Below are 24,257 nucleotides of genomic sequence, written 5' to 3'. Positions count from 1 at the left end.
ATAATTACACTGCTTTATAAAAATAACAAAAATCATATGATATCGCTTTTATGTGAAATATTAAAAAGGATAGAATGAACTTACTTACAAAACAGAAATAAACCCTCAGATACAGAAAACAACCTTAGGGTTACCGAAAGGGAAAGGAAGGAGGATAAATGAGGAGTTGGAGATTAACATGTACACACTACTACATATAAAATAGACAACCAACAAGGACCTACTGTATAGCAGAAGGAACTATTTTCAGTATTTTGCAATAACTTCTAAGGGAAAAGAACTGAAAAAGAATGTATATGTATGAGTAAATGACTTTGCTGTATACCCGAAACTAACACAATATTGTAAATCAACTATAATTAAATTTTTAAAAAAATTTTAAGCAATTTATCTACGTTACTTTTTAATTGCTGCTCTTTGCAATTCACACACAAGAGGTTCTTGACATGAGGACAGGTCAGAGGTGATCCAGGGAGAAACTCTCAAAAGCAATGCAAAGACCCTTTTCACATTCCTCTGGCCTGACACAGGCCACCAGGGAAATGCAAATCAAAACCACAATGAGATACCACTTCACACTAGGATCGTTATAAATCTCAGAAACAGAAAATTACATGTATTGGTGATGTGGAAGAACTGGAGCCTTGTGGCAAGGTAAATGGTGCAGCCTCTGTGGAAGACAGTTCGACAGATCTTAAAAAGGCTCAACAATGAATTACCATAAAAATGAAAGCGTTGGTTGCTCAGGCCCACTCTTTGCAGTCCCATGGACTGAAGCCCACCAAGCTCATCTGTCCATGGATTTCTCCAGACAAGAATACTGGAGTGGGTTGCCATTCTCTTCTCCAGGGGAATCTTCCCAACACGGGGATTGACCTCATTGCAGGCAGATTCTTTACTGTCTGAACCACTGTGGAAGCCCATATAGCCAAACAATTCTACACCTAGGTATATAGCCAAAAGCACTGAAATCAGGAACTCAAAACAGATTCTTACAAATATTTACTGCAGCATTATCACAAGAGACAAAACAACCGGAAGCAACAAAACAAGTCGGAAGCGACCGACGTGCCAATCAACAGATAAATGGATGAACCAAACACAGAATATGCATACAACAAAATACTACTTAGCCATAAAAATAAAGTTCTGACACATCTTGCAATATGAATAAACCATGAAAATATTATATGCTAAGTGAAATCAGCCAGACACATAAAGGACAAATATTGCAAGATTCCATTTCAGTGAGGTATCTAAAATAGGCAAATTCACAGAGAAAAAGCAGATTAGTGGTTAATGGGGGTGAGGGGAATGGAAAATGAGAGTTATTACTTTCTAACTTTCTATTTAAGGTAATGAAAAAATTAAAAAAAATAAGCAAGTAGTGATGATTGTGTGTGGCATTGTGAGTGTAATTAGAATCACTAAATTGTACACTGAAAAATGGTTAAAATGACAAATTTTACAGTATATGTGTTTTACCACAATAAAATGAAATGTTCCAATTATCTTTATCTTAACTCCTAATTGTCCCTCGACTTTTCTGCTTCAGCTTCCTGATACTAATTCCAGCTTTAGTTTTTTAAGGCTTTTGTTGTTGTTTTACCTGTACAGTCTGTCCAGAAAAGTTTCCAAAGAGGGCCAGAATTTCGTGTGGATCTTAGAATTTTAGACTGGGATAAATTTAGACATTATTTTTTAAACCACTCCAACACTGTTTTTGAAAAGTTTAGATCCTCCAGAACAAAAATTAACACATATATTTCCAGGTGCTATCACAAGGCCTGACATGTCGCACTTGACAAATGTAAACTTAAATAAATGAAATGAAAGAAAAGAAGGAAGCAAAATGAAATCCAGAGAAGTGCATTTCAGTTCATTTTCGTCCTTAATCTAGCCATTCATTCAAACAAAATTTATTGTTGTGTTCTCGGTGTTAGGGCTACAAGATGCTGATTTGTTAGCTTTTATCCCTAAGGAGCACAGAGTCAAAGGTGAGAGACAGATATATAGGCATATTCCCAGCACAATGGAGTGTCTGGCAGTATAAATAGTTAGGGGTAACATAGCTGGCCAGTCTCTTGTTTCCTGAAAAAGTGAAAAGTGTTAGTCGCTCAGCTGTGTCCAACTCTTTGAGACCCCATGGACTGTAGCCCTCTGGGCTCCTCTGTCCATGGAATTCTCCAGGTAAGAACACTGGAGTGGGTTGCCACTGCCTTTTCCAGGGGATCTTTCCCAAGCCAGGGATCAAACCTGGGTCTCCAGCATTACAGGCAGATTCTTTACCATCTGAGCCACCAGGGAGAAGGCCAATGAATTTCTATAGGAAGGTCCTAAGCAAAGGGGAAAATATGGTAACTGGTCTTTTCAAAAACTAAGCATCTCCCTCACATCAGTTTTTAACTGTGCTCTTGATTCCTATTTCAGCTTTATTCTGGTATCACTTGATAAAAAAAGATGGAACAATGTAAGTGGTGCCAATAACCCCTCTCCACTAAGGGCTAGAACTAGGCCAGAAAAGGTCATTCTGGTCTCTAGTATTGTAAGGACTTTTGAAATTGCATGACTTGTATTGTATTAGGCCACTTCATAACTTAGGTTTTATACCTGGCTATTACAGGGTATGAGACATTTCTGGGAGATTATATCAAGACTTAGGATGCTCAGCATATGTTATGGACTGAATGTGTTCCCCAGTATACTTATGTTGAAGCTCTAATCACCAATGTGATGGTCTCTGGAAGTGGAGACTTTGGGAGGTAATTAGGTTTAGAAGAAATCTTGAATGTGGGCTCCTCCAGGATGGCATTAGGGTCCTTATAAGAAAAGGAAGGGAGACCATAGCTTGCTTTCTCTCTTTACTATGTAAGAACATAGTGAGAAGATGGCATCTACAAGCAGGAAGAGGGACCTCACCAGGAACTGAATCAACCAGCACTTTGATCATGGATTCTGCTACCTCCAGAACTGTGAGAGATAGATGTCTGTTTTTTAAGTCACTCAGTCCATGGGATGTTGTTACCAGTAGAAAGTGAAAAGGAACTCAAGAGCCTCTTGGTGAAAGTGAAAGAGGAGAGTGAAAAAGGTGGCTTAAAACTCAGCATTCAAAAAACAAAGATCATGGTATCCGGTCTTGTCACTTCATGACAAATAGATGGGGAAACAATGGAAACAGTGAGACAGACTTTATTTTTTGGGGCTCCAAAATCACTGCAGACAGTGACTGTGGCCATGAAATTAAAAGACACTTGCTCCCTGGAAGAAAATTTCTGACTAACCTAGACAGCATATTAAAAAGCAGAGACATTACTTTGCTGACAAAGGTCCATCTAGTCAAATTTATGGGTTTTCCAGTAGTCATGTATGGATGTGAGAGTTGGACCATAAAGAAGGCTGAGCACCGAAGAACTGATGCTTTTTAACTGTGGTGTTGGAGAAGACTCTTGAGAGTCCCTTGGACAGCAAGGAGATCAAAACTGTCAATCCTTAAAGGAAATCAGGCCTGAATATTCATTGGAAGGACTGATGCTGAAGCTTAAGCTCGAATACTTTGGCCACCTGATACGAAGAACTGACTAACTGGAAAAGATCCTGATGCTGGGAAAGATTGAAGGCAGGGGGAGAAGGGGGTGACAGAGGATGAGATGGTTGGATGGCATCACTGACTCGATGGACATGAGTTTGAGCAAGCTCCAGGAGTTTGTGATGGACAGGGAGGACTGGCGTGCTGCAGTTCATGGGATCACAAAGAGTCGGACATGACTGAGTGACTGAACTGATTGCTGTCTGCAGAGACGGTGGGATTGGCTTGTCTGTTCTTGGTTGGGGTAGATGGCAGAAAGTACTGGAATGCCTGTCAACATGAGTGTCAATGCATATGAACTTGGAAGACCAGCTTCATGCCCCATGGTAGGAAGGGGAGAGCAAGGTGGGTTGCTGATGTTTAGTCACTAAGTCACGTCCGATTCTTTGAGACCCCATGGACTGTAGACTGCCAGGCTTCTCTGTTCATGGGATTTCCCAGGCAAGAATGCTGGAGTGGGCAACCATTTTCTTCTCCAGGGGATTCACCCTGGGATCTAACATGTGTCTCCTATGTATCCTGCATTGCAGGCGAATTCTTTACCACCGAGCCACCTGGGAAGCCGTAGCAAGGTGGGACCAGGGTAATAAATGCAATGTAGACATTCAAAACCAGAAGTTTACAAAAGAAGAATTGAGAGTGAAGGTCCAAAATTTTAAAAAGAGAGGAAGATGAAAATAAGATGAAATATAGACTGTGAGTAGGAAAGATGGGCATATTTCAGAGGTCAAATTACAGCTACCTCTTTATACGATGAGCAGGTCCCTTTATGGGGGCTGAGATGGGTTATCCTATAATACAGCCATCTTCTCACCTTGATTTTACTGGCTTGGCTCTGCTACCAGCAATGCACTTGGTCCCCTTCACCAGGGCTTTCAAAGGTCTCCGTGTTTTTCAAACTGTCACAGTGGTCCCAGGTCTCCTTACTCAGGAGCCCTGGAGGAAGTCTGTGAACATCACAGGGATGCCTGAATCTACAACAGGAAGAAACCAAAGACACATTCATGAGTCATCCTCATCAACTGCTACTGGAATATGATTTGAATTACTTTGATCTGTTTTCCTCAGTGGTTCATCTGGTTCATAGACCAGAAACATACAATAGTTCCTCTAATTCACCCAACTATATAATGGAAACATCTGTATCATCCTGAAAACCTTTAGCCAGATCAAAACTGCTTATCAATTTGTGCATGAACACTGACAGTCCTTTGAACTGAGATTTCTGTTTTAAAATTGACAAATGCTTGGAAGTTAAAATTGCAACTCTACGCACTACTTGCAATTTTATGTTCTTTGCAAATTGTCATCATGCATATTTCTGGAAATCTGAGGGATTTCAGTTCAGAAGCTCATTTTTCTTTCTTTCATCCTCTTTAGTCTTCCAACTTTGTTCCAAACCAGGCTCTATCTTCTAAAGAAAAGTTGCAAGGGGATCATTCATATTCAGTTTTTTCCTTTTTTGTTAATTCAGAGTGTATGAACTGTTCATTTTACATTGCATTTTAGATAAGACATTATTTTTTCTGCATTCTCTAGCTTTGGTAGGAAAAAAAGAAAAGTCCTGGTTGAGTAGTTAGAAACCTGGTTCTTTCCAGTTTTGAGTAAATTATGTAACTCTCTGAATTTCACTTTGTATTGGCAAGATGGGAATGATTATTCTTGCCCTACACATATTGTTTGGCTGCTGAAATGATTAAATGAGGATACCAGATATTAACAAGGCCCTGTAAAGGACACAGAACAACTTCAAGAGTAAATAATACAGAAAGCAGAAAAGACTTCTGTGGGAGCTTGGTTATTTAATTAAACACATTTTCAAACAAAGAACAAGTTGCTGTCTTTCTGGAGCAGCTTTCATCCAGGCCCTAATCCCCATACTTGAGCAAGCAGTATGAACTCTACAAGAAAGTAAGTGAACCTCATGCCTGGAGAGGAATTTCCCAATGAATATCAGGAGACGAGAAAGAAACACAAAAGAGCTTGATGTAGTTCCCAATCTCTATCAAATAGGAAGGGGTTACACAAAGGAATAGCAGCTCCATCCAAGAGAGAAATACTCTAGAATTCTCTGTATTACAGGACAGAATCTTTCTTAAGTGGAAAATTGAAGAGGCCCAAAACTTGGGTCTGTTTTCTGCTTGCTCTCCCTTGACTGGAACCAGACTTTCTGCTTTTCCCGAGAGAGAAAACTGTTGGGAAAATGGACTTACTCAAACACTGAGGAAATATACACAGTTCCTTTCTAACTAACCAGGTGTCGAGATGAGAAGACTCATCAGACAGCTGAAATGGAGAAAATATATAAAAGGGAAAGATTCTGATCAATTAACAACTGATACCAGAAGAACTAGAGATAATGTAGCAAATAAAAATAACTTAAAAAATAACTTTTATTTATCAGAGATTTAAAAAAAATACATTGTGGTCATAATATTAAACTATTTTGAAATGTAAACTAAGCTATTAAAGACCAAGATAGCACCTTGGAAATTAGAAATTCAACTCCTTAAAATGTAAAAGATCTAGAGTGATAGTTGAAGATAAAATTTTTAATTTGGAAAGTAAAAAGCAGTTGATTTCTTAGAAGATAAGGGAAACAGATGAAATAATAGAAAAATAACGGAGAAAATTAAGAGATGTGGAAAATTATTCCAGAGGTCCAATATTTACCTGACGAAGATCAAAAGTCATAGGCATTAGAAAGTGAAGATAGGAGAAATAATTTTTAAAAGATGATTATTTTTTCAAGCTGAGGAAAGTCACAGGTGGAAAGGTGTGTGTGTGTGTGTTAGTCACTCAGTCATGTCTGACTCTTTGAGACCCCATGGACCCCAGGTTCCTCTGTCCATGGAAGTCTCCAGAACAAGAATAATGGAGTGGATTGCCATTTCCTTCTCCAGGGGATCTTCATTCAAACCTTGGTCTCCCACATTGCAGGCAGATTCTTTACCTTCTGAGCCACCAGGGAAAGTTCTCATGGAGTGCCAAAATGGAATGAAAGGGGTAAACAGATAAACAAAAGATGATGGGTAGATGATAGATAGATAGATAAATAGATAGACAGATAAAAGAAAGAAAGAAAGAGAGGGAGTATATACTATGTTACATGGTCCAAGGAACTTTGCTAATGTGATTAAGTTAAAGATCTTGAGATGCAGAGACGGCCAGCATCACCCTGATGGGCAAGCACAATCACAAGAGTTCTTATAAGAGGGAGGCAAGAGGATCAGAGTCAGAGACAAAGAGTTGATCTGAGCATACCTCAAAGAGATGTCGGTCTTTGAGTCAAGGAATGTGGGAAACCTTTAGAAGCTAAAAATGGGCAAGGAAACATTCACCCCTATAGCCTCCAGAGAGGATGCAGCCTTTCTAACTCTTTGACTTTAGGACCTCTGAGCTCCAGAATTGTAAGATAATATATCTGTGTCATTGTAAGCCACTGAGTCTGTGGTAGTGTGTAACAATAGCCATATAAAATGAATGCAATTTATTTTGTTCAAACACTCATGGGAGTGATAAAAGCCTAAGCAGAGATTGTTGTTATACCTCTATCAGGAAGACACATGTGAAGACACTGAAAGGAATATCTCATGGATGCAGAGGTCTTTGGGATGGATAGCTAGATGTGAGGGATGGGCCTTCTTTCAGTGAAATGGGGTCTTTGCTACTGATGAATCTGCCCTGACTTTCACTTTGGTGCTTAAGCAATACCTCTCATGGTAGCTTCTTGAGGACAGATCCTCATTGCAATTGACATGGCCCTTCAGGTCTGACTTTTCTCTTAGGATCTCTGACTCTTACGATCTTTGATCCCCCAACCACACATTTTTTTTCCTCACTAATATGGTGAAATAAAGAAACTATATACTTCTCTGTAAATGAAATGTTTTCTCAGAGTCCCCTGGATGAGTTTGGGTTTTTAGAAACCAAAGCTTGGAAGACACATTTTTAACTTCTGCTTCCTTACTAGTTCTATGTATCACCAGGTACATGGATCGCAATGCTTACTATCTGCTTGAATGGGAGGGAGACATACAAAGAAAAAGATAGAAGCTTGGTAATAAGAGGTTTAGGAAATCAAAAAGTGGTTCTAGGCAACAGAAAGGTATCAGAAGCTCAAGACATTATCTAGATACCTCCACAAGGTTCCAAGTAACAGGTATCAGAGAGAGAAGGCAGCTTGCTCTTTACTTCATTTTGAGTCACTTGTTTAGTTCTTCCTGCCCAGGGCAAAAGCTGGTATCAGAGTGTGAGGCCTGAGTTCAAAGATTGGGATAAAAATGACTATGTATGGGTGCACTCTCAATTGTGTCTGACACTTTGCAACCCCATGGACTGTAACCTGCCAGGCTCCTCTGTCCATGGAATTTTCCAGGCAAGAATACTGGAACTAGTTGCCATTTCCTTCTCCAGAAATATGACTATAGTGAGAGAGAAAAGGAAAAGGAAACACAGGAGTTCTTGACAGGGTAATATTTCTTTATATTCCAGCAGGTTGATGATTAGAGTCATGCAATATCAAAGCTGAAAAAGTCTTCAGAATCAAGAAACACTAGTAATGATTGAGCATGGGGTGTTAAGTGTTAAAGCTGTGTGCTAAGTGCTTTATATCCATGTAATCCTAAAAGTCAATCCATGAAGTTGACATTATTATGCTGTCTGACAGATGAAGAATCTGAAACTCAGAGAATTTAAGTGAACTATCTGAAGACATTCAGCTCAAAGGTATTCAACAAATGCTTGAGACAGAAATAAAACAAAACCCAAAATGCATGCAGTCTTGATTTCTACCATATCGCTCCCAAATAGTCTCAGCAAGAATTTTCTGTTACTATCTAGAACCCACAACTGCAAAAACATTCTAGTGCAATCTTACTGCTATGCTTATATGAGAAGTCACATGCAGTCACACAGTTTTAACATTCAATTCATTTTCAGGTGATATACATTGATATTTCCTCTTTGAACTATGGACAAATCTTTCAGTACCTAGCGGTATGTCTGTAATCTCCCTGGATTCCACTTATTTTGGCCAGCAAAGCACAGCCCCAATCATGCTGCTTCAGTTTCTAATTTAATGGAACATTAAGCATTCATTTCTGGTATCTAAATTAGCTAGTCTCTTTTATTTATAGAGCTTACATGCAAAGTGTTTAACTAAAAAATGGAAATAAAAATAGGAAATGGATGGGTGCCTGCCATTGAAGTCTCATGAGTGATCCCATAATATTATTAAGTCCAGTGGGTAATGAGTGTTAAACAATTTACATTTTAGAAATTTTAAAGTAAAGACTTAATTACTTCCTTCTGCTAATGAGCCTCCACTTTTTCTTTGGTGTTGCAAACATGGGCTTCTGGAAATAGGTCAGCCACACTCCATACATCATTTGGACATTTCTTGTTCTTCATGGTGGTAGAGTACCTCTTTCTTTCTCCCTCATCCCTTCCTTCCTTCCTATAAATCAACACTGAGATGCGAAACCCAGAAATGAACTCTGATACTGAGCATGCGTGGCAGGGGAGCACTTTGTAAGCCTGTCAAATACAGTTTCAAAATTCCACTAATGAAAACAAATATACATAATCTGAAAGCTGCCTTTTGTTAGGGACATTCAAAATGGATATCTATTTATTTTTGTTGGCCTATAAGCACAAGAAAAACAAAATTTTGCTGACAGATTCAGAAGTTCCAGGAGATACTGAGTAAGGGCCCGAGGACCTAGGACAGGAATCTCCACGCAGATCATAGTCTGACATTTGATTTCAATGACTGTTTGTTAAAAAGCAGTTGGGAGTCACAGAGTGTCTCTCTACCTTTCCATACCGCCTAGGAGGTCCAAGCCCCTCTTTCTATGCAGCTGCTGCCATATATCTCATGCATACCATCTTCTTTTCTGTCAGAGTTTCCCATGGGATATCACCCACATCCCTCTGACTCTCAAGATGTTAGTTGCTCAGTCAGGTCTGACTCTTTGTGACTCCATGGACTGTGACCTGTGTCTGACCTCTTTGTGACTCTTCTGTCCATGGGGATTCTCCAGGCAAGAATACTGGAGTGGGTTGCCATGCTCTCCTTCAGGGGGTCTTCCCAACCTGTGGATCAAACCCAGGTCTCCTGCATTGTAGGCAGATTCTTTACCATCTGAGCCACCAGGGAAGCATAATTTAATTCTCTTCCTCACTCTTTGCTCATCCTGACCCAGGGCTTTTGTTTTAGAATCAAAGGTTGCTTGGCTAAACAAAACAGTTCTTGCATGTAAGAATTCTGTAACCAGAATTAACTGTATGTCCAATTAGTTCTTTTTCTCCTAATCTTACATTTCTGAGAACATTTTAACCTCACAAAGACACTATCAGTTAGGCAGGACTTATTCAAGATTCCCATAGTATGGACGAAAGATCTGAGTCATACAGTTGCAGTAACTTGAAGCTGGAAAATTAAATATCTAAAACTAGAATGCAGACCCTCACATGCCTTGTGTACTGCTATATCTGACACATGGTGCAGGCTCTACGGATTAACAGAGTTTTCAGACAGTGTATGCAAGGAATGTGACCAGTGGGAACTGTAGTGGTGAATGTTATGTGTCCACTTGACTGATCAATGGGTTGCCCAGATGGCTGGGAAAACATTATTCCTGGGTGTGTTCATGAGTATGTCTTTGGAAGAGATTAACATATGAATCTATAGACTGAGTAAAGATGACTGCCTTCCCTAATGTGAGTAGGCATTATCAATCCATCAAGGGCCTGAATACAACAAGAAGGTGAGCGAAAGGAGAATTCTTTCTCTGTTTGAGCTGAGACATCATATTCTTCTGCCCTTGATCACTGGCTTTTGGACTCATACCTGGACTTAGACCACTGGCCCCTGATTCTCAGGCCTTTGAACTTGAATTGAATGACACGACTGACTTTTCTGGTTCTTTATTTTGCAGATGGCAGATTGTGGGACTTCTCTGCATTCAAAACCACGTGAGTCAATTCCTGTGAGTTTCTCTGTCTCTCTACCCCACCTCTCTATATATATCTCCTATGGGTCTGTTTCTCTAGAGAACCCTGACAAATATAAAGGTATTGGAGAAATGTACTGTGATGAAAACAGTCATTGCTGGGCTCACAGGAATGTCATATATTTTCTACAAAAAGAGTGGTATCAAACTCATAGTTGGACAAAATTTGCAAGGAGATCCAACCAGTCCATCCTAAAGGAAATCAGTCCTGTATATTCATTGGAAGAACTGATGCTGAAGCTGAAACTCAATACTTTGGCCACCTTATGTGAAGAACTGATTCATTGGAAAAGACCCTGATGCTGGGAAAGATTGAAGGCGAGAGGAGAAGGGGATGACAGAGGATGAGATAGTTGGATGGCATCACCAACTCAATGAACATGAGTTTGAGTAAACTCTGGGAGTTGGTGATGGACAGGGAGGCCTGGCGTGCTGCAGTCCATGGGTCGCAAAGAGTCAGACACGACTGAGAGACTGAACTGAACTGAACTGTGCCCTCTCCTCACTGGAGAGAGAATGAAGAAAAAAGGGACGAGGAGGAAAAAGCCACATTTTATGAACAAACTCATAGATTTGGAATCAGACAGCCTAAATTATACCTTAGCTCTGACAGTAACCTCTTACCAGCCAGACCTTGGACCAGTCTGTCATGTCTTAGCAGGAGACAGAGGACTAAAATGACCAAAGAGAGTTTCAGAAAGAAAATATTTGCAAAGTTGTAGGAGCATTAAGAAAAACCAACAAGGAATATAAAAACTCTGACATTAGCAACCTAGGGAAATTGCTTATACCCCTAGATCAATGGGCCAGGACTAGTTAAAAGAACTCCATGAGATCTGGCAAGAAAGTGTCAGAAGACTGAATACTCCAACTTCTTTCTGCTCACCCACTCACCTCCTGCCCGTGCCTCACTTTGGCTGAAACCAGTTAAAAATCAGAGGACCTGAGAGCCCACTGATGCAGTACAGAGCAGGATGGAGAAGAGTGCAGAGTTGATCTGGAGAGGTAAATAGAAAACAGTTTGCATAATGAATAACAATTTCCTGGTACAAAATAGAGACTAAAAGTGCCCATCTCAAAGTTTTATCTGTTTGTTCTGCTTCTGCTCATTGAAAGACAATGATTACAAAGGACTTGACCTCTGGATATATATTATTTGCAAAGCAGTATTCTGCAAAAGAAGAAAGGTAACACTAGTATGAAAATTCCTTGGATCCAGCTGCCATCATTATTTCTATAGTGACTTTAGGTCAATTTAGTCAATTCATCCATTTACTGCATAGTCCCTATGGGCAGAGGTTGGGGAGTGGTGGTCTGGGTCACCTAAAAGCATCCAGGGTTAGGAGCAGAGCAGAAGCAATCCTTCATTACGTTGATAGTCCTTAGCTCCTGGAGAATGATTAAGCATTCCCTTTGGAGCAATGACTACGGCTTATAGAAACATGTGTAAAGTTAAGTTTTCAAGATGAACAAAGTAGTTTTGTAATCACATACAAAAAAAGAAAAGAGGGCTTTGAGCCATATGACAGTATCTGGGAGGGCATATTCTTGTCCCCCGCCTTACCAGGCCATGAGGACCAATGGTGAAGGGACTAATCAATATTTTTCATAGCTGGTGGCACTGACAGTTTTTGGTTTCTCTCAGATAGGAACATATTCTTGGCTTAAAGGAAGAAATTCCCTGAAGTTTTGAATTTCATTCTCTTGGATTTGTAAAGATGGGGAATTTGTGACTGTGTTTTAACTGAAAGTCTGAGGGACATTAAAAATAACTCCGACCTAATAATATTAGGTGCAAACTAAAGTCTCAAGTTTACTAGATTGACAAGGCTACTGCCTACATTTTAAAATGATGGGGAAATTTAAGGGACAGAGGAAAGAAGAGAGTACTGGGGAGTGCAAGAATAAGACGTCAATAATTTTGATGAAAATTTGGATTGATGCTTCCAAACTTAAAAGTTCACGTGGGAAGAAAGAGCAATTAGGAAAGTTTGTGAAGACATGTAACAAAACAATCAATTATGGGAAACGCTGTTCATCCACCCACTCATTCTCTAGATATTTAATAATAAACTACTATGTCTCAGGCACTGTCCTAGGTACTGCAGATACAGACAAATTCAGGAAAAATGCCCTCATGGTATATAGTGAGCTAGTGACATTTGACAGTAGGAAAGGTATGCAGGAGCCAGGTCACAAAGGACATAGAGATTTAGGTTAAGTCATTTGTATGTTATTCTATGTGTAGTAATGTAACATCAATTTATCTACAAACAATAGGATTCCCCAACTTAACTGACATTTCAAAGGAGGAAGATTAATTACCTTACATAGTGCATTCCAGAAGTAGGGTAGTTCCAGAAATGGTTAAATTAACACTTTGATAAAGCCCTCAAAGAGCCAGGTATTTTACATTTATCTGTTCTGTCATTGTTAGCACAGTGTTTTGTCTTCATGATTGCAAAGTGGCTACCTAAGTTATATTCTGAAATTTGCAGATATGATTTAATGGTAATAACTAAGAGAAACCAAATAACAATGAATTAAAGAGACAGAAACTTACTTCTTTTTATGTAAAAGAAATCTGAAGTTAGAGTTGGTTCAGTATCTCCATAAAGTTATCAGATTCAGGTTTCTCTCATCATCTCATCACCAGGTTTCATCTCATCATCAGGTTTACCGCCATCATCTCTAGGATAAGACTGCACCCTAAGAGACAATTATGACTGTTGGAGCTCCAGCTATTTTATCCACATTCTAAGCAGTAAAATGCAATAGAGAAGAAAGAAAATAGGTATACCCCATGTCTTTTAAGGGGAGTTTCCAGAAGTACACTCAAAATCTCTACTCAATCTCATTGACTACTATTAGTACTTAAATACAATGCCATATGTAACACCAAGAAAATCTGTGACAATGGTGGTCTGTGGTATTACAGTAGGATAGCAATATATCTAGTGAAAAATTGGAAATTTATTAACAAAGAATAAAAGGAGGATGAATATTGAGGAAAAAGAGGAAGTCTCTGGCACTAAGAATCATCTTCTATTCCTTATGTCTCAATTTGAGAGCAAGGAACATTTCCAAAAGCATCTTAAAGAAGCTTAGTTATGGAGGTTTTGAATTTGAGAGAGAGATTTGTGGCTCAGATGGGAAAGATTCTGCCTGTAATGCAGGAGACCTGAGTTTGATCCTTGGGTCAGGAAGATCTCTGGGAGAAGGGAACGGCTACCCACTCTAGTATTCTTGCCAGGAGAATCCAATGGACAGAGGAGCCTGGTGGGTTACAGTCCATGGGGTCCTAAAGACTCAGACATGACTGAGCAACTAACACTTCACTTTGGAATGTAAAAACTGATATTACAGCCCAGTTCTGCTATATATAATCTTGATAAATTTATGCAAGTTAGTTTACCTCTCTGAGGCTCAATTTATAATATATAAAATGAGGATTCTAAGCTCTTAAGTTTGTTGAGAGTATTAAATGAAATTGTGTATTGCAACAGATGGTAAAGTGGAAACTGCATTTCACTACTGGGACCATCCTAGTGACCAATAAAGTTCATCAGTTGTTTTGATCTTTTGTTTGAAGATCAATGCTTGTGGGTAAATTTTGTGACCAGATAGTAGAGAAGGGGCTTTGGCCTCACCAGCTCCTCAGTAGGCTATGTGTATGAGCATGAGAACTTAGCTTTGAAACCATAGAACACATAGATTCTTTCTCCTGTAGCAACCATCAGTTTTTATCATTTGCCATTTTCCATCAAGGAAGACTCTAGGATATTTTAGAATTGTCTTAAGTAGGGACTCAGCTGCAAAATATAAACTTTCAGAACATATGGTATGGAATACAACTAATGCGAAAGTTCCAAAAAGAAGATGAAAATCCTAAAGGGCTAAAAATACTTTCTTCAAACAACCTTTTTCAGTACATCAGTACAGCTGCTTCTTTGTTAAGCCAGCTGTTAACTAACCCCCAAGGGTACTTCTTACAGAGGGCTGTATTTTGTTGTTGTTTTGTTATTTTTAAATGATTTAATTCTTATAGCTCAAACTGCATTGTGTTCTTAATGGTTTTACATTTGTACCTCTGAAAGACAAAGAAAAAAAGAGTAGAACAATGAAAGAAATTAAAGGCTGGAGGAAGATTGATGAAGGGTGTGTATATTCAGTTCAAAGTATGGTAGGAGGGAGGGAGGAACTGGCAGAATAGCTGAGAAAATGAGGATGTGAAAAATATAAGTAGTTCCTGATGAAGACAAGCTAAAACTTAGCATATTAGGACATGCTCAATACGCTGAATATTAAATAACGTCTATACCATATTGGCCAAAATACAGGAAAGCAACTGAATGTGATATTGAAGATAGCATTCTTGGGAGCACAGTGGATTATAGAAACCCTAGTTCCTCTACTTACCAGTGGTGGGAACTTAGCCTTAGAAAAGCTACTCGGTGTCTTTGAACCTTAATATCCTCATTCTAAAGCAAATAATAATAATAATAATAATAATGTCTACCACATGGGATGACTCTCCATTAATTGAAGCAATGTGAATAAAAGCATTTGTGATACTGCCTGGCACATACAGAGATCACAATGAATTTAATGAAAATTATTACAATTTGCTTTTTCAGAAAAGGTTTATACTTGTTAAGAAAAATAATCAATACACAAGAAATAGACTAAAATATACAAGGAAATGTTCCCTTTCATCATGGACTCTTTCTATAAGACAAAAAGTCTTATAGCCATATCCTGTCCTCAAATGGGTCAACCTTTTTTTTTTTTCATACTCAAAACAGATTGTACAATATTATTCAACCTTAAGAAGGAAGGAAATTTTGTCATATGCTACTACATGGATAAACCATGAGGATATTATGTTAAATGAAATAAACAATCAAAAAAGACAAATACTCCATAATTACACTCATATGAGGTATTAATGAATCAAACTTATGGAAACAGAAAATAGACTGGTAGTCTTCAGGGACTGGAGGGAGGGGGTATGGAGAGTTGTTGTTCAATGAGTACAGAGTTTCAATCACGCAAGAAGAAAAAGTTCAAGAGGTTTATTGTATAGTAATGTGCATATAGTTAACAGTATTATAATGTACACTTAAAATCTGTTAAGAGGGTAAATTTATACTACGTGATTTTTACTGCATTCACATACTATAGCAAGGACATATGATAACCTTGAGGTAATTGTGCTAAGCAAAATGAGCCAGTTACAAAGGGGCACATAATATGTGGGGCCACTTTTATGAGGTATCCAGAGTAAATTCATAGAGAGAGACTGTAGAATGGTAATTACCAGAGGGTGAGTGGAGAGAAGAATGAGGAGTCACTGTTTGATGAGTATGGAGTTTCAATTTGGAAAGATGAAAAATTTCTAGAGCTAGATGGTGGTTATGGTTGCCCAATAAGGTGAATGCACTTGTTCAGTTGCTCAGTCGTGTCCGACTCTTTGCAACCCCATGGATTGTAGCACTCCAGGCTTCCTTGTCCTTCACTATCTCCTAGAGTTTGCTTAATGCAATTGAGCCATACACTTAAAATGGTTAAGTGGTAAATTTCAAGTTATACATTCTCAACCACAGTTAAAACAGACAAACAAACAAACTACCTTTTCTATAATGGGGTTAACCAGTATGTCTTTACAATTGAATTGGTCTGACAGTAATATGACCATAGGAACACTTAGCTGCCATATTCAAGGGCTGAAGAAAGAATGAGGCCCTTCTTTCCCATGCAGTGTGTGACATGGTATGTGCTGTAATAAAAATAAGTTTTGCTTAGACAAAAATTTTCTATGGAAGTCTCCTTGCCTGATTTATCTTATGTAAGAACAAGAATCAAGGATGTTTTTCCTTTCAGAAAAAATATATAATGTGGATACTTAAACTCAGGACTTTAAGAAGATGGCAAAAGGATTTGCTGAAAATGTTTCAAACCATTCTCTTCATCTCATAACCAATTTGTTAAATACACTCAGAGATGGCACATTTTAAAAGATAATGTTTATTTATAGTTCTTCCCCAATAAAGAACTGCTGTCAATCCCTTCACAGAGAGGCAAAAGAGATGATTCTTGTCCAGATTTTACTCTCCTTTCTTCAAACTCAGTGTCACTTTATTCTGTCTCATGAACAGAATAAAGAGTGTCACATATGGCTTTAGGGCCATTATTTATGATTTCTTGAACTTATGTAGGTACTTGATTAAAGCAGAATCATTTTGTTCTGAGATTTTTTTGAACCAATTTCTATAGAAGGCTTTGCTTCCCCCCAAATAATCAATACTGTCCTGACTATACAATCTTTTTACACCCCTACCCACTCTTCTGTGATGACCAACTTATTGATTCTTTAAATGGGGGATGAATTTTAAACTGATTTTGGTGGAAAAGGGTCACTTCTTGCTCAGATTAAAAGCTGGAAACTCATACTAAGCATGGAGTGCTTCCTAGTAAAATCTTTGTGTGTTATCTGGCCCCTGAATAAGCTGAGGTAGTAAAGAACGGTGGACCCATTTGAGGACAGGATATGGCTATAAGACTTTTTTTTCTTACAGAGTCCACTGTGAAAGAGAAAATTTTCTCATTTACTTTGTCTATTTCTTATATATTGATTTTGTAATAATTCAGAGCATTACAATTTGATTTCCAATGTACTACATCATTTTGATTGTATAAGGTGGGAGATCTTCTGAAGTGGGAGTTCATGAAAGGTAAAGAGGCTCTTTCTTTAAATGTTTTCCCAAGCAAAAATTTAAAATAAATAGCTTAAAAAACTGCAAAGCACTCAGGAATGATACGCACAAAGAATACATTTTAAAACTGTCTAAGTGAGCTCATGAGAAAGCAAGGGAAATCCCCAGGGGGCACAATCTAAGAGAAAGAAAGGCATTAAAATAATACTAATGCTAAGATTGACTTGTGATTGGCTGGTGTTTGCAAAACCCATAACAAGGGTCTGGATTTTCAGGAGCCACACAAAGATGTAAGATAGGGTTGAGCTCGTATAAGGTAGAAAAATTGTTACTAAGACTCTTGAATAAAGTTGTGACCCTGTAAGAGTAAACCCCGGGGTTGGTGATGGACAGGGAGGCCTGGCATGCTGCAGTCCGTGGGGTCGCAAAGAGTCAGACGTGACTGAACAACTGAACTGAACTGAAGGGTAAACCCGTAGTGAACAGGAGAAATCAGAGAAAAGAAATCTATGCATTGCAAAAGGAGATAACATAAAACTCTTCTATTTCAGCATGGTCTTTGATAGAAAATATTCCTGTAACCGTAAGCTTGTCCTCATACATAATTGAATGCCAATTTATTCTGCCTCTGTAGACAAGAATACTTTAACCTAAAAAATTAATTTAAAGTGTCCAGAGCTAACAGCAAACCAAGGAATTTGGCAAAGAAAATGCAAATCGTGATTCAGGCTCATACCCTTGAGGCAGGCCATCCGTAATTCTTTTTTAAAAAGTTTGACTAAGTAAAAGGATATAATTACAAAGTACTTAATACAGTTAGAGGAAACCACCATGAGTGAGGGACAACAAATAGACTGATTAAACTTCCTAGTTTAACATTCTGATTCAAGCATAAAAACTAAAAGTAAAAGATAGTGTTTATGTTCAGTAATGGCATAGTAGTAATGATAATAACTATAACTGGACAAAATACATAAATCAAACACCTGAAGGCACTTAAGATGACAAGAAACAGGTATACATTGAAAGCAAATTAACACTTGGGACAGGCTTCCCTGGTGGCTCAGTGGTAAAAATCTGCCTGCAATGCAGGAGATGTGGGTTAGATCCCCGGGTTGGGAAGATCCCCTGGAGGAGGAAATGGCAACCCACTCCAGTATTCTTGATGGGAAAATCCCCCCAACAGATGAACCTCATGGGCTGTCTGTGAGGTTACAAAGACTTGGACCTGACTGAGCATGCACACACACACACACACACACACACACACACATTTGGAATATAGGAACAAAATTCTCTGAGATACTCAATGGCTTTCAGTCAAAGGGGTGGTCCCATTTATAAATGGGACCAAGTAGTGTAAATAAAACATGGATAAAAACTGGAAAGATTGTTGTCTTGGAGAGCTAGAAAATAGAATTTGGGGGTGACCACACCAGCTTTTAAGTGAGAAGGGGAATCCAGGAAAAGAGAAAGTAATAGCAGAGAAGCCCAAAAATCAACATAAAAACCCTGTGTTTTTATATCTGGCTAACTCCTGAGCTTCTCATGAACACAGCAGAAATCAAGCAACAAAGCTGAGAATTTAAAAAAAAAACTAGAGCAAGACACGGAAGCGACCTTAATGTCCTTCAGCAGATGAATGAATAAAGATGTGGTATATATTCACAATGGAATATTACTCAGCCATACAAAGAATGAAATCATGCCTTTTGTAGCAACATGGGTGGACCTAGAAATTATCATACTAAGTGAAGCAAACTGGACAGAGAATGTAAATGTCAAATGATATAACATATGTGGGATCTAAAAAAAATGATACTAATGAACTTATTTACAAAATAGAAATATACTCACAGACATAGAAAACAAACTTACGGTTATCAAAGAGGAAGGAAATAGAGGGATAAATTAGGAGTGTGGGATTAAAATATACACACTCTTATATTTAGGACAGATAACCAACAAGGACCTATTGTATATCAAAGCGACTACACTCAATATCTTGCAGTAACCTATAATGGTAGAAAATGTAAAAAAAAAAAGAATATATACATGTATAACTGAATCACTTTGCTATACAACTGAAACTAACACAAAGTTGCAAATCACCTATATTTCATTAAAACATTTTTTTTTAAATGGGCAGAAGACCTGAATAGACATTTTTCCAAAGAAGATATGCAGATGGCCAATAGGCACATGAACATATTCAACATTGCTAATAATCCAAGAAATGCAAATCAAACCAGAATGTGATATTACCTCACACCTGACAGAATGGCTAGCATTAAAAGACCACAAACCACAAATGTTGCCGAGAATATGGAGATAAAGGGAACCTTTGTATACTGTTGTTGGGAGAGCAATTTTGTGCACCCACTGTGGAAAACAGTACATAGGTTGCCCAAAAAAACAAAAAATAAAATTATCATATGATCCAGCAATTCCAGTCCTGGGTATATATCCAAAGAAAGTGAACATATTAATTTGAAAAGATACATGTACCACAATGTTCATAGTGGCACTGTTTACAATAGCCAAAATATAGAAGTAACCTAAATGTCTATCAAGGGATCAGTGGATAAAGATGACATGGAATATATACAATGGAGTACTATTTAGCCATACAAAGAGTGAAATTTTGTTGTGTTTAACATGGACAGTTCCATACGGTATTGTGCTTAGTAAAACAAGTCAGACAGAGAGCATACATACTATATGCTATTACTTCCATGTGAAATCTGAAAAATGAAACAAACAAATGAATATAATTAAACAGAAAGAGACTTACAGATATAGAGAATAAACTAGTGGTTATGCATAGGTAAACAGAAGAGGAAGGGGCAAGATTAAGGGGTATAACTACTGCATATAAAATAAATAAGCTACAAGGATATATTGTAGTGCACAGGGAAAATGGCCAATATTTTATAACTTTAAATGGAGTATAATTTATAAAAAATATTAAATTATCCAATTAAAAAATCCAACCCTTTTTAAGTACTCAGAAGGGCAGGCAGCAAGATGGTCTTAGCCACTAATAACTGGCTGTAAAAGAAGCTATAATTTTCTAATTCAACCAAATGTCACAATTTTGCCCCAAGTGGATGTGTCTTGATTTGTTAAAAATCAAACTTGGCTCTTAAAGAATATTAAATCACTTTGTTATACAACTGAAACTAATATTATAAATCATCTATACTCAATAAAAAACAAATAAGTAAATGAAAAAAACTTAAGTAGATATTATTGCAAGTTGTCAGTTTTGTTATAAAATGTATATAATATCATAATAGTATTGTCAATGTTTATAATTAGTTGCATTAGTTTCACTTTCTTATATAGCTTAAATAATTTTGTTAATTAAAGTTTATAGTATACTTAATATAGGACTTCCCACAGGGCTCAGATGGTAAAGTGCCTGCCTGCAAAGCAGGAGACCTGGGTTTGATCCCTGGGTTGTGAAGATTCCCTGGAGAAGGAAATGGCAATCCACTCCAATACTCTTGCTTGGAAAATTCCATGGACAGAGGAGCCTGGTAGGCTACAGTCCATGGGGTCGCAAAGAGTCAGACACGGCTGAGTGACTTCACTTTCATATTTAATATATGAGCAACTTTTTTTATATAAAAACATAGCTTACATTATACAATTATAATTATATAATATAAATTGCTTACAAAATTTTGACAGTTTCATATTTCTATTGATCAGAGAGTGCAAATGCAAATATGAATTGTATCTGAACCATAACAGATTCAAAGTAGATTTCTGCCAAAGAATATTATTTTTACAATGATTTGTGATCCACCAAAATCTATTATTTGGTTAACTATTACAAAAAACTTTTATCTTCAGTTGTTTAACTTTCTAATTGAACTTACAATAGCATGTATAATAATATCAAATGTTTTACTTTTGGCAGAGTAACCATTTAAAAGCTTTACTTTTGATTTCAAAAGTTGTTAAAAACCAAATGATTAGTACTGATTTAATACTGGCATCATTTAACTGTTAGAAAAATCATTCTTTTAAAAAAGCCAACGTAGTAACTAATATCACCTCAATTTTCTTAGACATTTAAGAACCCTTGTTTTGAAAATGAGCAAAATTAACTTTTAAAAAAACAGTCAATTTATTTAAATAAAAAGTGATGTTTCACAGTGGACAGCTGCTTATGGTAAATCACCATCTTCAGGGACAGCCTCCTTAAAACACCTCCCAACAATTAAAGTTAACACTATGCTTCTTCAGCAGACATGTCTCTTCTGATTTTCACAAGCTATTGGATATTTCAGGAGGTTTCTGATTTGCTATTATACCATTATATTGGGTAAATATCAATAAATATTTTATACATGGTCGTCATCACCTTTCTTGAGAATGAAGAACAAAATTCAATCCTTATATTTTTATTAAATGTACACTTCTTTCTTTGGCTCATTGTTGTGTAAAGGGTTTATTATAAAATAAATACACATAACCAAAAAATAAATAGGTATAGCTTTATACCATATATCAAGTGGTAAACTGCTGTAGGAAGGTCAGACTACTATCTTTACACTCCTGGCAGAACTTCTCAGCCTCTTCCCATAAAGACTTGTATATCTGACCTTCAGCTTCCCCTGTTAACTATCGGCCTTGCCAACTGGTGGCTTTGTACCTTTATGCTTCTTCCTGACCCACAGCTGGCCAGTAGGGGTATCTACCTTCTTTACATCTCTCACTCAGGACTAGAAACAGCTATCCCAGCTGCTAGTACCTGATAGTACTTTGTTTTTATTAGAGAATGGTCCACTTGCATTCTTGTCTAAAAAATTCCATGGACAGAGGAGCATGGTGGGCTACAGTCCATGGAGTTGCAAAGAGTTTGACTGAGCATCTGACCACACACATACACCATATGTGTTGCATTTCCTTTCATCTGAACAGGTGAGAGAAAAAAGCCAATACTGAGCCTAGTATACTAAGTGGAAACTTCTGGATGCTCAAAAGGTATATCTATAAAAATGTAAAAGTGTAGCTATAACACTTTCACTTCAATTTAAAGTGTTAGCTATATTTATTTAGAAAGTAAAAATAATTCTTTCATTAGGTTTCAAGTATAAAATTCAAAACCTGATAGTTTCTTAATGGTTTCACAAATGCTTATTCCTACTTTGTCAATTCTATTATTAGAAACACTTTTTTACCATGCATAACTAACCAGTAATTTGGCACAATTTTTGTACTCTGGTCATTGACTAATCATTAATAGTACAAATTCTAGCATCACTTAAATATTCCTTTCTTTTGCCAAGTAAACAGTCACTTTTTCATCACTGTGTATTTTGACTAATCTCTTAATTTAGGAACATGTTTCTGAAGAGCCCTCTCATTCACAGATTCTAAATCCATTCTGAACATATTAATGTTGCCTGTGAGTCTTTCCTAAATTCTCATCTCCATAACTTTCTTTCTCAGTCCCACTCTGCCGCCATTTGATTTCCACCTCTCTCAAAATGCTCAAGTTTCTCTTTATCTTAAATATAAAAGGTGAACACAGGAACTAAAAACAAACAATTTCTGAGACTGCATGCCAGTGACATCTTACTAGTTTTAAAAATATGCTTTATGCCTGATTTTCTACTTCTCCTTTATTACAGTGTGGAGGTTTTCATTTATTTAGCTTTTCATTTTTAGCTTTTCCCTTGGACACAAGGTAAATTTGATTTTAACTTTTACCTTTATTTTTGTAAAATTTGACCCCATATTTGATGGGTAATTTGGGGTTAGATACATTCAGTTGTGGTCTTATATTCCAAGTTGATAATCAAGTTTGTATTTTAAAATTTAATGTAGAAGATGCCCATATAACCTTAATTGGTATATTCCCCTGGTCCTAGGCACTGTGAGACAAGTATTCTCTTACTTTCCAACAGATACACATATGGTTTGATCATCACTGCTTAATCCCTCTGACTGATAGAGATCAGATCATTAAACAAAGATTCTATTGGTGCTTCCTTCTCTATAAGGAAAAAAAAAATCCTAAATTGCTCTGATGTGATTTGCATTTAGATGCTCTATACATAGCTTTCTCTGAAACTCACCTGTAACCAAACACATTTTCCTCCTTTCCAGTTAAACACCTCCAAGCATCTTACTAAGAAAGACTAAAGCTTTTGCAAATATAAACAGACTAGTTTTTTTTTTAAGTAAGTAAATTCAAATTGGAATTTTTGAAGACTTTCTATGAAACAAATGGGCTGAATAACCTAGTGAAATCACAATCTGAATTTCTCCAAAGACCCTCAAAACTTAAATATTAATACTGATGACTTTTATCTGAGATATGTGTTTGATAATAATAAATACATTATTGAGAATACAGTACTGTACCAAAGAGAAATGCCTCATAGGTTAAGAGGTTATTTTTTTTCCTTCTGCTTTAAACAATATGTTAGGGAATGGTTGTATAAAACTTGGAAACAGATCTGGAAAAAGCTTGGAAACACAGGAAGAAAAAAGATGATGGTGATTATATGGTGGTAGTTATGGTTTCTCTACTTAGTTATGTATGGATGTGAGAGTTGGACCATAAAGAAGGCTGAGTACCAAAAAATGGATACTTTTGAATTGTGGTGCTAGAGAATACTCTTGAGAGTCCCTTGGACAGCAAGGAGATCAAACCAGTCAATCCTAAAGGAAATCAACTCTGAATATTCATTGGAAGGACTGATGCTGAAGCTCCAATACTTTGGTCACCTGATGCAAATTGCTGACTCATTGGAAAAGACCCTGATGCTGGAACAGATTGAGGACAGGGGGAGAAGTGGGCAACAGAGGATGAGATGGTTGGATGGCATCATTGACTCAATGGACATGAGTTTGAGCAAACTCTGAGAGATAGTGAAGGACAGGGAAGGCTGGCATGCTGCAGTCCATAGGGTTGCA

The 24,257-nt window shown here is 37.4% G+C and overlaps 1 long non-coding RNA gene across 1 annotated transcript in view; it reads right to left on the bottom strand.

Annotated features, from left to right (window-relative positions):
- Positions 1-4,318: 4,318 nt before the first annotated feature.
- Positions 4,319-24,257, bottom strand: part of LOC122446164 — a 171,957-nt gene continuing 152,018 nt past the window's right edge. Inside the window, exons 2-4 of the long non-coding RNA XR_006270798.1 lie at positions 13,166-13,311; positions 11,497-11,599; positions 4,319-4,560 (exon numbers count right to left, since the gene is read on the bottom strand). This is a non-coding gene — a long non-coding RNA (uncharacterized LOC122446164). The remainder of the gene's footprint in view (positions 4,561-11,496; positions 11,600-13,165; positions 13,312-24,257) is intronic.

The sequence above is a fragment of the Cervus canadensis genome, chromosome 8 (assembly GCF_019320065.1).
Source record: "Cervus canadensis isolate Bull #8, Minnesota chromosome 8, ASM1932006v1, whole genome shotgun sequence".
NCBI lineage: Eukaryota > Metazoa > Chordata > Mammalia > Artiodactyla > Cervidae > Cervus > Cervus canadensis.
The sequence above is the reverse complement of the archived record's forward strand: the minus strand, read 5'-3'. Positions and strand labels throughout refer to the sequence as shown.